Below are 14,832 nucleotides of genomic sequence, written 5' to 3'. Positions count from 1 at the left end.
TGTGGAAAGGGCTTCTCTCAGAATGGACATCTACGTAAACATCAGAGGACTCACACTGCTGAGAAACCTTATAATTGGACAAAGCTTCAGCTGCAGTTCAGATCTATGTTCACATCAATGAACCCACACTGGGGAGAAACCCTAGAAACCCGTAGTGTGTGAGTTGAACTCTACATAGACACAGAATTCACATTGGAGAGAATGGTGGTATCTGACCCCAGAGACACTCTCTAAGACAGAGTTTTCCAAACTTTTTAGACATGCATCCTTTTGTGACATGACCATTCAGTCTAACTAGCATATCGGAGGGTAAACCAACCCCATATAAGATGTTCTATCTATCTATTAATGTTCAGTTCGTTTTGAGTGACATCATAACTCAAAATCCACTGGACAAATTGCTGTCAAATTTGGCCACACGACACCTACTAACTCAAGGAGTGACCATCCCTTTAAAAAATGATTTTGTCTTTTGGGAATTGTAGTTGCTGGGATTTATACTAAACCTACAATCCAAGAGCATTCTGAACTCCACCAGTGATGGACTCAAGCAATGATGGATCTGGACCAAATTTGGCACGAATACTCAATATGCCCAGATGTGGACACTGGTGGAGTTTGGGGAAAACAGACCTTGACATTTGGGAGTTGCAGTTGCTGGGATTTATAGTTCACATACAATCAAAGAGCATTCCGAACCCCACCAATGAGAGAATGGGGCCAAACTTCCCACACAGAACCCCATGACCAACAGAAACTACTGTGTTTTCTGGTGGTCTTTGACGACCTTTCTGACACCCCCCACGACCTCCCCAGGGGTCCTGACTTCCAGGTTGAGAAATGCTGCCTGAAGTCCATCCAGTCCAATTCCCTTCACCAGGGCAAGAAAACATAATCAAAGCCTTCCTGACAAAGACCCATCCAGCCATAGATAGATATACAGTGTTCCCTTGCTATATCACGTTTCGCTTATTGCGGACTTGCCTTTTTGCAGGTCTGCAGTAAGCGGGGAGAGGAGCCATGGGGGGGGGGCAAGCGCGGGTCCTTACCCTGTCTCCACCCACTCAGCAGCGGCCTCGTCCTCTTCTCAGGCCAGGCCTCAGCCCAGCCTGGCAGTGCCATCAACGGCACCCATGGGAACTCCGAGGCGGGGAGCAGCAGACTCGGCGGACGAGGCTGCTGCCGAGTGGGTGGAGCGTCCCTACTTCATGGATTTTCACATATTGTGGGCGGTCCCGGAACGGATCACCCGCGATAAGTGAGGGAGCACTGTATATGACTCACACAGAGACATATATGTACATGACAGATGTTCTGGAACAGCTGTTCCAGGAGCTCCAGATTTATTTGCTGTGTTTGCATGTTTGTGTGCAATCCCATGCTTGGGATTTGTAGCAGGGGGTTTCCTGTTATAATTTGCATTTATAGGGTAAGCCACCTGCCAGTTATAGTTAGGTTCCCTGATCCCGCCCCTTTTTGAGTTTTGGAGGGGGGAAAAGCCATTTTGAGTTAGTTCTCACAGAGAAGCCTTTCACACAGGACACAGAACGAAGTGGCTCCTGTAGAAAAGCTTCATCTTTTACAGCTTGACCGGGGTTATACAGCCCTACGGCTTGGCCAGGAGACATACAGCCACAGCTTGGCTGAGGGACTCCAGCCGGCCATCACAGCAGCCTGAACTCCTTCTTTTTCCCTGGAGGTCTACAAAGCTCTGTTGAGGCAAGGGTCACTGGCGGAAGCCAGGCGCAGTTGGTACCGGGTGCAGGGGCTCCACGTCAACAGAGGCAAGTACAGACTGCCCAGATTAGAAGCTAGGATTTCCCCATCAGTTAGTTACAGTTAAGAAGACAGTGCCTGTTCCTAGTGGACAAGATTGAAAGAGCCTATAGACTGTAAAGAAAACCGTTAAAGTACCTGTTTGTTTCTTAATAAAAGAACTTTGTTGGACTTACTTTAAGCATTCTAAAGACTCTGTTTGGGGGAATCTAAGGGCCTTTATTCTGAGGCAGCCCCAGCGTCCCGTTGGGCACAAAGAATTTATGTCCTGTGTACAGTCAAATGCACAGGCCCAATGTGCGACAGCACAACAGATATAGTATCATAGATTTGAAAGGGACCTCTATAGAAAGACGATTATATGTTGCATGTTCCAGATTAGACAAACTAGACAGTCTCTACATCAACACCGATAAAGAAATAACAAAAAATACTGTTTACCCACAAGCAGAAAGAATTTGCATATATTAGACACCAACAGTTTTAATTACTTTATCTTCCAGATCAACAGACGGCCACAGCAATGCGTAGCAGGGAACTGTTAGTATATGTTAGTATATGTATGTAAACCAGAAGGCGGAGGTAGGCAAGGGAACGCCGCCGCCATTACAACGCGGCTCCCTTCTCAAGAGACCTACCTATCTGGGCCTGGTCGGCCGTTCGGCCCGTCGATCCGCCTGGGCTCTGATCTGGGGGCCTCGACTCCCGCTGGGGGGCTCTGCCGCCTGGGCTGCGGCTGCTGTCGCTGCTGGGCCGCTGCGGAGCGCGCCGCGGTTGCTGCGGTCGCCATCTTGGTGCCTTGCCATCGCTGCCGGATCTTGCTGTGGCATGGAGGAGGCGGCTGCAAAAGAGAAGCGGCCAGGCGGCCAGGAGGCCGAGAGGAAGCGAGCCGCTGCCGCCGATTGTCGCCCTGCTCCCGCTGCGGAGCGCTGGGGAAGAGTGAGTTGGAGCCTTGTTGGAGCCTTTTCTAGCAGCCGGCGCCGAAGCTGCCGCTGCGAGCGCCGCGAGCTGAGCCTCCATTGGGGGGCCTACACCAGCTGGATCGCCGCGGGGATCGCTTGAGCCGGGCCCTGGCCGTTTGAGCCTTGCTGCCCTCACCATCGGGCCTCGCTCTCCCCTCCGTGGAGTGTGGGAGCGAGTTTGGGGCTTATTGCTAGGGCCGAAGCCGCTACCGCCGCGAACACCGTGAGCGCTGCTCCAACTAGGCCTTTGCCACCTGGGCCTCACTAAGCAGGCCGCTAAGCCGGGAGCACCGCTCCGGCTGGGCCCTCGCCAGCTGGCCTCGTCATTCGGCCTGTATAGGACGCCCCGCCGCCGGCCCAACTTCGCTACCCTCAACATCTGGGCCTTTAACCATTCCTCTTGGAGGGTCGCCCAACATCACCACCCTCATTATCTGGGCCTTTTACCATCTGAGCCAAGCGCCGCTGGGACTGCCTGGATCGGGCCCTGGCCTCACCACCACCTTTTACCATCTGGGCCTTATCATCTGGGCAAGCTGTGTGCAGACCACGACTCACTACCTTTTTTACCATCTGGGCCTTACCATCTGGGCAAGCCGTGTACAGACCTTCCTTGTGCTGTCCCTCTCTGTGTTGACCGATATTGTGTAGACCTTTTGTGCTGACCTTTCTCTGTGCTGACCGATATTGTCCAACTTGTGCTGACCACCACCGTGTCGACCATCTCCGGAAGACTGAGAGCATCCGCTGTTTTTTACATCAACCGTCTATTGATTACACCTTGAATCATAACAACGTTACTAACTGATATTATTGCCAACTCGTAGTGTTGTGTTTACATATTGTTAATATAGCACGTTCCTTATTACCTTGCTGCTAATTGGTACTAAGAACGCAATATAGCACTTTAAGGCGCCGCCTCTTTTGCTGCTAAACTGTACTAGCACTTACGCTCCCTTCCCCTATCCCTCCATGCCGCACTTTAGATAGCGCTGAGGGCCAGAGTTGGGTAATTGTCGCACTTTAAGATCCTTGCACTTTATTAATTGCCCTAGTGGCACGCAGCTTTGATGCCTACTGTGTTGCACTTTAAGACTCTTGCACTTTATGAACCACCTAACTGTCAGCTGAGACACTATTACACTTTATCATTATCAATCTTACTGAAGTGTACTATTATCACCCATGTGGCTCCCCATTCCCCTATTTGTGTTATCCTTGATATTAGTGGCTAGTGGAAGGGGCAAGGGAGGAAGTGGGCTGGAGCTTGTAGACAACAATGAGGTGGGGAGGGGGGAGAAAGGTAATCAAGGGAGTTGGCTAGAAAAAACCCCAAAAAACCAAACAACCAATGAAACAGAAACTAAGACCTGGGAATTGGACTGCGGCATGGAGGAGGGGAGGTGTTCCACTAGCCGAGGGGCCCCCATAGAGGTCGTGGTGGGGAGGGGGAGATGCGGAAAAAGGAGACCTCAAATTCGGCCTAATTCGGACTGCTTATCTACATTAATAATCCCAAACCGGTCTCCCAAGGTAAATTGGTGTAACCAGGTTGGCGGGCCCTCCGGATTGAAGGTGGTGCTGCTGAACGCCAGATCTGTCAACGGAAAATCGACCTTTATCCAAGATTTAATCCTGGATGAGCGGGCAGATCTGGCGTGCATCACGGAGACCTGGTTGGATGAAGCTGGAGGCTTGAATCTTACCCAGCTTTGTCCTCCAGGTTTCTCCGTACAGCACCAACCGAGATCCGGAGGACGGGGAGGCGGGGTCGCAGTGGTCTATAGAGATTCCATCCATCTGACCAGGAGTCCCATCCCGCAGACCACAAATTTTGAATGCGTCCACCTGAGGGTGGGTGACCGGGACAGAATAGGGATTCTGCTAGTGTACCGTCCACCTCGCTGCACTACAGTCTCCCTACCTGAGCTAGCGGGGGTAGTCTCGAGCCTGGCGTTGGAGTCTCAACGGCTTCTTGTGCTGGGAGACTTCAATATCCATGCCGAGGCGACCCTCACAGGAGCGGCTCAGGACTTCATGTCTGCCATGGCAACCATGGGGCTGTCCCAACAAATATCTGGCCCCACCCACTGTGCTGGACATACATTGGACTTGGTTTTCTGCCAGGGATGGGAGCAGGGTGGCGGTTGGAGGAGTTGTCCATCTCTCTGTTGCCATGGACCGACCACTTCCTGATCAGATTTAGGCTCACTGTGTCCCCTAACCTCTGCAAAGGTGGAGGACCCATTAAGATGGTCCGCCCCAGGAGGCTTATGGATCCGGATGGATTCCTGACGGCCCTTGGGGAATTTCCCGCCACCTCGGTTGGTGATCCTGTTGATGCCCTGGTCGCTCTCTGGAATGGGGAGATGACCAGGGCAATTGACATGATCGCTCCGGAACGTCCCCTCTCAAGTAGCCGAGCTAAACCAGCCCCTTGGTTTACTGAGGAGCTGGCAGTGATGAAGCGAAGGAAGAGGGAACTAGAGAGCGTGTGGCGTTCGGACCCGAGCGAGTCAAATCGAACACGGTTTGTGTCCATTTTAAGGGCATATGCCGCGGCAATAAAAGCCGCAAAGAAAACTTTCTTTGCGGCCACTATTGCGTCTGCAAGGAACCGTCCGGCGGAGTTGTTTCGGATTGTCAGAGGTCTTTTAACTCCCGCCACTTCAGGCGGGAGCCCTGACAATTCGACCTCTCGCTGCGAAGCATTTGCTCGGTTCTTTGCAGACAAATTCGCCTTGATCCGTTCTGGGCTGGACACCATGTTAAATGCAGTCTCTGAGGATGTGACATGAGCACCTGCTTGTCCTATTTTGATGGATTCTTTTCAATTGGTGAAGCCCGAGGATGTGGACAAGATACTTGGAGGAATGAAACCCACCACGTCCATCCTAGACCCCTGCCCATCCTGGCTTCTGAAGGAGGCCAGAGGGGGATTGGCTGAGTGGGTAACGGTGGTGGTTAATGCCTCCCTTCGGGAAGGCAAGATTCCAGCGAGCCTAAAACAGGCTATTATAAAACCGCTGTTGAAGAAACCATCATTGGACCCCACTAAATTTGACAACTTTCGGCCTGTTTCCAATCTCCCCTTTTTGGGCAAAGTCATGGAAAGCGTGGTGGCCTCACAACTCCAGGTATTCTTGAGAGACACGGATTATCTGGATTCGGCACAGTCTGGTTTCAGACCGGGACATGGAACTGAGACGGTCTTGGTCGCCTTAGTGGATGATCTGCGCCGGGAGCTAGACAGGGGGAGTGTGTCCCTGTTGGTGCTCCTGGACCTCTCAGCGGCCTTCGATACCGTCGACCACGGTATTCTTCTGGGGCGCCTTGCGGAAATGGGCCTTGGGGGCACTATTCTGCAGTGGCTCCAGTCATTTCTGGAGGGTCGCACCCAGAAAGTGTTACTGGGGGACTCCTGTTCCGCACCACAGCCTTTGACTTGTGGGGTGCCACAGGGTTCCATACTGTCCCCCATGCTGTTTAACATCTACATGAAGCCGCTGGGTAAGATCATCCGGAGTTTCGGGGTGCGGTGTCATCTGTACGCAGATGACGTCCAACTCTGTCACTCCTTCCCACCTGCTACTAAGGAGGCTGTCGAGGTCCTGAACCGGTGCCTGGCCGCTGTAACGGTCTGGATGAGAGCGAACAAACTGAAATTAAATCCAGACAAGACAGAGGTACTCCTGGTCAGTCGCAAGGCCGAACAGGGCATAGGGTTACAGCCTGTGCTGGACGGGGTCGCACTCCCCTTGAAGGCGCAGGTTCGCAGCTTGGGTGTGACCCTGGATTCGTCGTTGAGCCTGGATCCCCAGGTTTCGGCGGTGACCAGGGGAGCATTTGCACAGCTTAGGCTCGTGCGCCAGCTGCGCCCGTACCTCGGGAAGTCTGACTTGGCCACGGTGGTACACGCTCTGGTCACATCCCGCCTTGACTACTGCAACTCTCTCTACGTGGGGCTGCCCTTGAAGACGGCCCGGAAGCTTCAGCTAGTCCAGCGCGCGGCAGCCATGTTACTAACAGGAGCGGGACGCAGGGAGCACACAACGCCCTTGCTGTTCCAGCTCCACTGGCTGCCGATCTGCTACTGGGCCCAATTTAATATTTATTTATTATTTATTTTATTACTTGCACTTATTAACCGCCGCTCTCAGCCCTAGGGCGACTCGTGGCGGTGTACAAAAACATAGAAAAGACAGTTTACAATAAATCAAGACAGCAAACAACATTCTACTACTACATAACATCTACTTATACTAAAAATCCGCTTCGTCTTATCATGGGGTCATAATCAATCTCATAGTCGTGGTCCATTCCGGTCATCATTTCCAATGATATAGCACTCAGTTGAAGGCCATCTCGAAAAGCCATGTTTTCAGGCCCTTACGAAAGGCCATAAGGGAGGGCGCCTGTCTAACTTCAGCAGGGAGGGAGTTCCACAGCCGGGGGGCCACCACCGAGAAGGCCTGCTCTCTCGTCCCCGCCAGACGTGCCTGTGAGGCAGGCGGGACCGAGAGAAGGGCCTCCCCAGATGATCTCAAGGTCCTCGTGGGTTCATAGGCCGAGATGCGGTCTGCAAGGTATTTTGGGCTGGAACCGTTTAGGGCTTTGTAGGATAACACCAGCACCTTAAATTGGGCCCGGTAGCAAATCGGCAGCCAGTGGAGCTGGGACAGCAAGGGCGTTGTATGCTCCCTGCGCCCTGCTCCTGTTAACAACATGGCTGCCGCGCGCTGGACTAGCTGAAGCTTCCGGGCCGTCTTCAAGGGCAGCCCCACGTAGAGAGCGTTGCAGTAGTCGAGGCGGGATGTGCTGGTGTTGGCCTACAAAGCCCTAAACGGTTCCGGCCCAAAATACCTTTCTGACCGCATCTCGGCCTATGAGCCCACGAGGGCCTTGAGATCGTCTGGGGAGGCCCTTCGCTCGATCCCGCCTGCTTCACAGGCACGTCTGGCGGGGACGAGAGAGAGGGCCTTCTCGGTGGTGGCCCCCCGGCTGTGGAACACCCTCCCTGCAGACATCAGACAGGCGCCCTCCCTTATGTCCTTCCGCAAGAGCCTAAAGACAAGGTTATTCGAGAAGGCGTTTAACTAAGTGCTACACCATTTGGCAATGACGACTGGAACGGAATATGGATTACGAGATTGGTTTATGATTCTACGAAGAGATGTCGTGGATGAGTTAGTGTAATTATATGTTTGTTGTATTATTGATAGTTATGTTTGATAACTCGTTGTATTATTGCTTTATTGTAAACTGTGTTTTTATATGTTGTACACTGCCGTGAGTCGCCCTAGGGCTGAGAACGGCGGTCAACAAATGAAGTAAATAAATAAATAAATAAATAATATATAGATATAAGCTTCATATAATTTTTTGTCAGGACCCAGTTTCCAGGGCCTGGATTCTGGCGCCAGAAATCAGGGCCCTTGGCGTAGAACACGGATAAAACACCTGAGACGGTTGACCCTGAGAGAAAACGGCTAGCTGTTTGGGCAGGTGAATTCCGCGGGTTTTGTCTTGGCGGGAATTACATTTTTTAATGTAGGGGAGGGTATGTAGGAGAATGCCAACCGGCGCCAGGCACTCTCGGCTTTTTGCATGTCTATGTTTCCTGTAGTAAAGTTTCCAGTGATACCAGAGCGTGGTCCTGTGTCTTCATTTGGAGGCAACTACCATGAGCTGACAATTTTTACTGTATAATAACTGTGCAGTTTTCTGGCATTGTGTATATCTGCCGCTTCTGTGACTGTCCATTTGTATTTTGCTTCTGTCGCCCACTTGTCGATGGATGTCCAGAATCCGCAGCATCCACCGCAGCCCTTTTTATCCTGGGCAACGACCGAGCCAGGATAGACTTTGTTTTGGTTTGATTCGATTCTCCAGAGTGCTAATGGGTTCGGTGCTCTTAGTTCCACTCCTCAGCTGAGACCTCTCTGGCTTGGTTGGACCTGCTAGGAGTGACACTCCCGCCAGCACAGCTCTCGGCATCCTTGGAGCAGTTAAGCCCCCCACCACGACAAGGTGGCACCCATCGGGGGGCATGCACTGGCAGAATATGCAAAGGGAAGCAAAGAACCTGCATGGATTGAAGTCAGTAATCGGAAACTTCTCAAAGCACAGCAGACAAAGAATCAGTACAGGAAAACTGCCCTCGAAACCAGAGCTGACAACTGGCACAACAAAGCATTGCAGGGGCAGTTCCTGGACAAAACTGAAGGAAAAGTGGATAAGGAGAAGACCTGGTGGTGATGGCTCACGAATGGAGCCCTGGAGAAGGAGACCAAAGAAGGCCGGATTCTTGCAGGCCAGGAGCAAGCCATCAGGACAAAGGCCATTAAGGCCAGGATCGAAAAATCCACTGATGACCCAAAATGCAGACTTCAAGGAAGGTGATGAAACCATGGATCGTCTCCTCAGATGCTGCAAGAAAATCACACAGATGGACTACAAACAGAGGCACAACTCTGTGGCCCAAATGAGTCACTGAAACCTATGTCACAAGGACCACCTGCCAGTCGTAAAGAACTAGTGGGATCATCAACCTGCAAAAGTAGTGGAAAATGAACACGCAAAAATACTGTGGGACTTTCAAACCCAGACTGACAAAGGTCTGGAACACAATACACCAGATATCACGACTGTGGAAAAGGAAAAAGTTTGTGTTATTGATGTCACCATACCAGGTGACAGTCAAATTGAGGGAAAACAACAGGAAAAACTCAGCCGCTATCAAGACCTCAAAATCGAACTGCAAAACCAGTCCAGGTGGTCCCAGCGGTCATCGGCAGACTGGGTGCCGTGCCAAAAGATCTCAGCCGGCATTTGGAAAACAGTAAACATCATGATCTGTCAACTGCAAAAGGCCACCGGACTTGGTTCTGCACGCATCATTCGGAAATACATCACACAGTGGTAGACGCTTGGGAAGGGTTCAACTTGTAATTTTATGATATGAAATCCAGTATATAGATCTCGTTTGTTGTGTCATACTGAATTTTTGTGTCAGTAAAATAAGAATAGCAACTTCATTTTTGTACCCCGCCTCCATCTCCCAGAACGGACTCAGGGCGGTCTACAAATGGCACAAAGTGCCTAAAACAATGCATAAAATAAACACACAGGAGAATAGAGAAAGTGAAACCAAGAGCATATGAAGCTGCATTTTAAACTCTGAACAAGGCCCAATAACCGATGGTAAGAACTGCCATAAAACATAGCCAAACTGTAAAGAAGGAAAAGGGAATTGTGATGGCACGCCGGGAAGCTTGATAAGAAAACTATATGTGTCCGGCTATTTTCCCAGTGACCGTCGGTATGCCCTATATGTACTTGAATACCTCCAAAATAAAACTAGAGATGTAAGGGATCACGGGTTTAGAGTGCGAGGTCACTTTTCGAAGAAATCCACAGCGTCCAATTTGGTTCATGTAAGACACCATTTAATCAAGCTGATGAACGTGAGACAGACAGAAGCACACTGTTTGTGCTTTCAAAAACTGCCCGCCCAGTCTCTTGAAATCTGCATAACTTTTATAGCCCTTTTACAAACGGAGAGCTCAGGGAAAACACCTTTTATGAATAATAATTCTGACCTTTTTGATGGAAAAGTACCTTCTGTACACGTGGCCTCTGCGCTTCGAAAACAACATTTTTTAACCTTTTAACAAAAGAATACTTTTTTTCTTCATGGAAAGTACCTTCTTACAACCTTTGAAGTTAACCACAATACCACATCCTGTGTAACACAGTACCTTCTTGTTTCTTTCGTATTGCTATTTTGCTACAGAGGAAGGGTATGTTTCTTTTTTGCTGTTAATTTAATTCAAAGCCCCTTACTTAGAGACCCTTGAGGCCTACTTCAGAGACTAGACTAAATTTAACTAATTAAGTTTACTGAATAATCAAGGTGAATCAAAACAAGGTATACAAAAGTGTAGTTTGATTCTTGATGGTATAGAATTAGAATAATAAGGTACAGGTATAAGGTACAACTCTGAGGTAAAGAACAAAACTATATTCTATGAAAAGTACATCTATAAATTCTGGGACATGTACTGCTTAGGTCTTTGGCATGTACATCTATAAACTTTGGTCCCTGAGGCAAATACGTGCTAAGGATTGCCTGTTCCAGACTGCTAAGCCAGACCAGACACTTTCTGGCAAACGACTACAAGCTATGCCCAAGAGAGAATGGAATAAAAGGTCCTTCTGAAATGGCAGGAGAAAGGTTTCAGGAAAGGAGACAAAGAGAGGTCTGGAGATCTCAAAAGCACGGATTTTATTTACCAGCTGGGGCCTGGTGTGGAGTCATCTCCCAAAAGCACCAGAGCAAATGAAATAGGGGCGGACGGAGGCTTTTATAGATTACAGAATCAAGCAAACAACATGGTTCTTCATACAATAACGTAATTCCTACGTTATCTTAGCCTTACAGAAATATCAAGTTTCCCCTTCCAACATACGAAAAAGCATGTGTCTGTGTCCTTGCAAAGAGCAAGCAGCCCTAGGGCGACTCACCGCCACGAGTCGCCCTAGGGCTGAGAGCAGCGGTTAATAAGTGCAAGTAATAAATAAATAAATAATAAGCATGTCTGTGTATTTCTAGGAGCAGCTTACATCCATCAAAGGGGCCCACTCTGACCTGTCAGAGGTGCTCCTTACTTAGAGCCTAGATCAGCGGTTCTCAACCTGGGGGTCGCGACCCCTCGGGGGGTTGTTTGGCCATTTTCTGGGGATCGCGAAGCCGCATTGGCTGGCCACGCCCCCTCCAAAATGGTGGCCGACCCCTGGCATTCCCGCACACGAAGCCATTCGCCTGTCCCTCATCTCCTTCTGATGGCAGAAGGAGGTGAGAGACGGGCGAGCGGCTCCGCGGGCGGCTAGGCCATGTGCGAAGCCATCTGCCCGTCCCTTGCTTCCTTCTGATGGCAGAAGGAGGTGAGGGATGGGCGAGTGGCTCCTTGGGCGCCCCTCGCCTGCTCTGCTCTCCCGCCGGCCGGCAGGGGTGCGGAGCAAGCGAGGGCTCTTCGTTGCAGGTGAACTATAAATCCCAGCAACTGCATCTCCCAAATGTCAAGGTCTATTTTCCCCAAACTCCACCAGTGTTCACATTGGGGCATATTGAGTATCTGTGCCAAGTATGGTCCAGATCCATCATTGTGTGAGTCTGCAATGCTCTCTGGATGCAGGTGAACTACAACTCCCAAACTCAAGGTCAGTGCTCACCAGACCCTTCCAGTATTTTTCATTGGTTGTGGGAGTTCTGTGTGCCAAGTTTGGTCCAATTCCATCATTGGTGGAGTTCAGAATGCTCTTTAATTGTAGGTGAACTATAAATCCCAGCAACTACAACTCCCAAATGACATAATCAATTTTCCCTCCAACCTCACCAGTATTCAAATTTGGGCATATTGGATAACGTAAGGTAAAAGTTTTCCCCTGACATTAAGTCCAGTCGTGTCCAACTCTGGGAGTTGGTGCTCAATTTCTAGGCCAAAGAGCCGGTGTTGTTCATAGACACCTCCAAGGTCATGTGGCTGACATGACGGCATGGAGTTCTGTTGTTGGGTATTTGTGCCAAATTTGGACCAGTGAATGAAAATACATCCTGCATTTCAGATTTTTACATTATGATTCATAACAGTAACACAATTATAATTAGGAAGTAGCAATAATAATAATTTTATGGTTGGGGGTCACCACAACGTGAGGCACTGTATTAAGGGGTCGCGGCATTACGAAGGTTGAGAACCACTAGCCTAGGTGTCCCAGCTAGGGCGGGCTTATCTCTTGGAATGTAGAGATAACAGTGCTTGCCTGGACGCAGCTTGCTTGTCAGCTTGGGTTTCTTTCTATACATGGAAAGAGCCTGATTTTGCTATGCATTTCAGTGTTTGTAAAGTACTTACAATTTACGCATAAATCAATAAATATCTATTTTTCCAATATCTCCTCATCGCTTCCACCAGGCTGAGCCAGAATGGGCTGAACCAACAGAGCTCGGCCTCTCGGGGGATCCTAAGCTCCGGCTCTAAAACTTAGCAGAATGGAACAGTCCACCTCCAGGGAGCAAACGGGGAAATAAACAGAGGGGTGAAACTAGGCCGAGACTTCACAGGAATATTCGTGCAAATTGTAGCTAAGGAACAAGGGCATGGGATGAAAGTGCAGCGCTGTCTAGGAGGCACGGGCAATCCATGGTTCTAAGTACTTACAAAACTAGAGGGCACTGGAGCTTTGCTTCTAAAGTGTTGCTAAAGTTCTGGTGGGGAAAATTTCAGAACTCGACAAAACTGTCAACATTTCTGCGAAGAATCTGCGAAGCCCACCTTCTCCTCCAAGATGAACTGAACCACCTCAACTGGGCTCTCCAGGCCAAGGGAGACTCCACCTCAGACATCAGAAGAGCTGCAAGACCACGAACAAGCCACGAGAGTAAAGATGAAGATCCACCCCGAGGAAAAGTGTTCCTGCCATACATCAAGGGAACCACTGACCACATAGGGAAGCTGATGAGGAAACACAACATACAATCTACAAACCCACCAAGAAAATCCAGCAAATGCTCCGTTCAGCAAAGGACAAGAGGGATCCTCTCACCTCTGCAGGAGTCTACCATTGTGTACCATGCAGCTGTGGGCAAGAAGTCTACGTAGGGACCACCAAACGCAGCATTGCCCAGGCACGCATCAAGGAACATGAAAGGCACTGCAGACTAAGTCAATCAGAGAAGTCAGCCATAGCAGAGCACCTGATGAACCAGCCTGGACACAGCAGATTATTATTTGAGAACACAGAAATGCTGGACCACACCAACAACCACCATGTCAGACTACACAGGGAAGCCATTGAAATCCACACCAACAACCACCATGTCACCATGTCATGTCATGTTGTCATGTTGTTGGTGTGAATCATGTTCACACCAACAACCACCATGTCAGACTACACAGAGAAGCCATTGAAATCCACAAGAAGCATGTGGACAATTTCAACAGAAAGGAAGAGACCATGAAAATGAACAAAATCTGGCTACCAGTATTCAAAAACTCTCAAATTATAACAGCAAAACAACAGAGAGGAAAAAACCAGGCACAGATTAACACCGCCCAGCAACAGATTTTCCCAGGCTCAGGCAGGCCTTCAAATGCTAATGAAGGTGATCAGCTAAACATTCACACCTAACTGCAGCAGGGAAGAGCTCCTTGCCCCACCCCAGCCATTCCACAGATCTATAAACCCATTTTTCCTACTTCCAACAGACCTCACAACCTCTGAGGATGCTTGCCATAGATGCAGGCGAAACGTCAGGAGAAATGCCTCTAGAACATGGCTCTATAGCCCGAAAAAACCCACAAGAACCTTGTCAACATTTCATTATTTCGTTATTGGCAATTTTTATGACAGAACCAATTAGGAACTGCAATTTATAAAGTTTTAAACCTGACAGTCTCTAGTCCTGCAGACACAGGGCTTTAACCCACCGGCGTCTGCCGCCAAAGTTGGCCACAAGACAGTTACTACCCCAAGGAGTGGCCGTTACTAAAAAAAATTGATTTTGTCATTTGTCATTTGTAGTTGCTGGGGTTAGGGTTAGGGTCAGGCCAGGGGGCGGGGGCTTGGGAACAGGCGATGGGAGCCCACCTGGCCTTCCCCGTCGCCCAATTCAAAGCCGAACAGACGGGGTGGATCTGTGGAGTGGGATTGGCCTTGGCGTTTGTGAGTTGTGGTTGCTGGGATGAATAGTTCACCTGCACCCAGAGAGCCCTGTGAATGTAAACTTACTTACTTACTTAGGCGATCCCTCGTTGGACGAGTAAGATGGTCTTCCATTATGGATTTCCTTGTGGGTCCGTATGTGGCTGTGGAGCCCTCTTCTTGACCTGCATCTTCTCCCACAGTGAAGGCATCGGTTTCCAGGTGGAAGGCAGTCCTGGTCAGGGTTGGCTTGGCGCGCCTTCCTCCTGGCACGTTTCTCTCTTTCACCCTCCACTCGTGCCTCCTCAAATTCTGCAGCACTGCTGGTCACAGCTGACCTCCAGCTGGAGCAGTCAAGGGCCAGGGCTTCCCAGTTCTCAGTGTCTCT

Source organism: Anolis sagrei, chromosome 3, assembly GCF_037176765.1.
Source record: "Anolis sagrei isolate rAnoSag1 chromosome 3, rAnoSag1.mat, whole genome shotgun sequence".
Taxonomy (NCBI): Eukaryota; Metazoa; Chordata; class Lepidosauria; order Squamata; family Dactyloidae; genus Anolis; species Anolis sagrei.
This window is presented reverse-complemented; position numbering follows the sequence as displayed.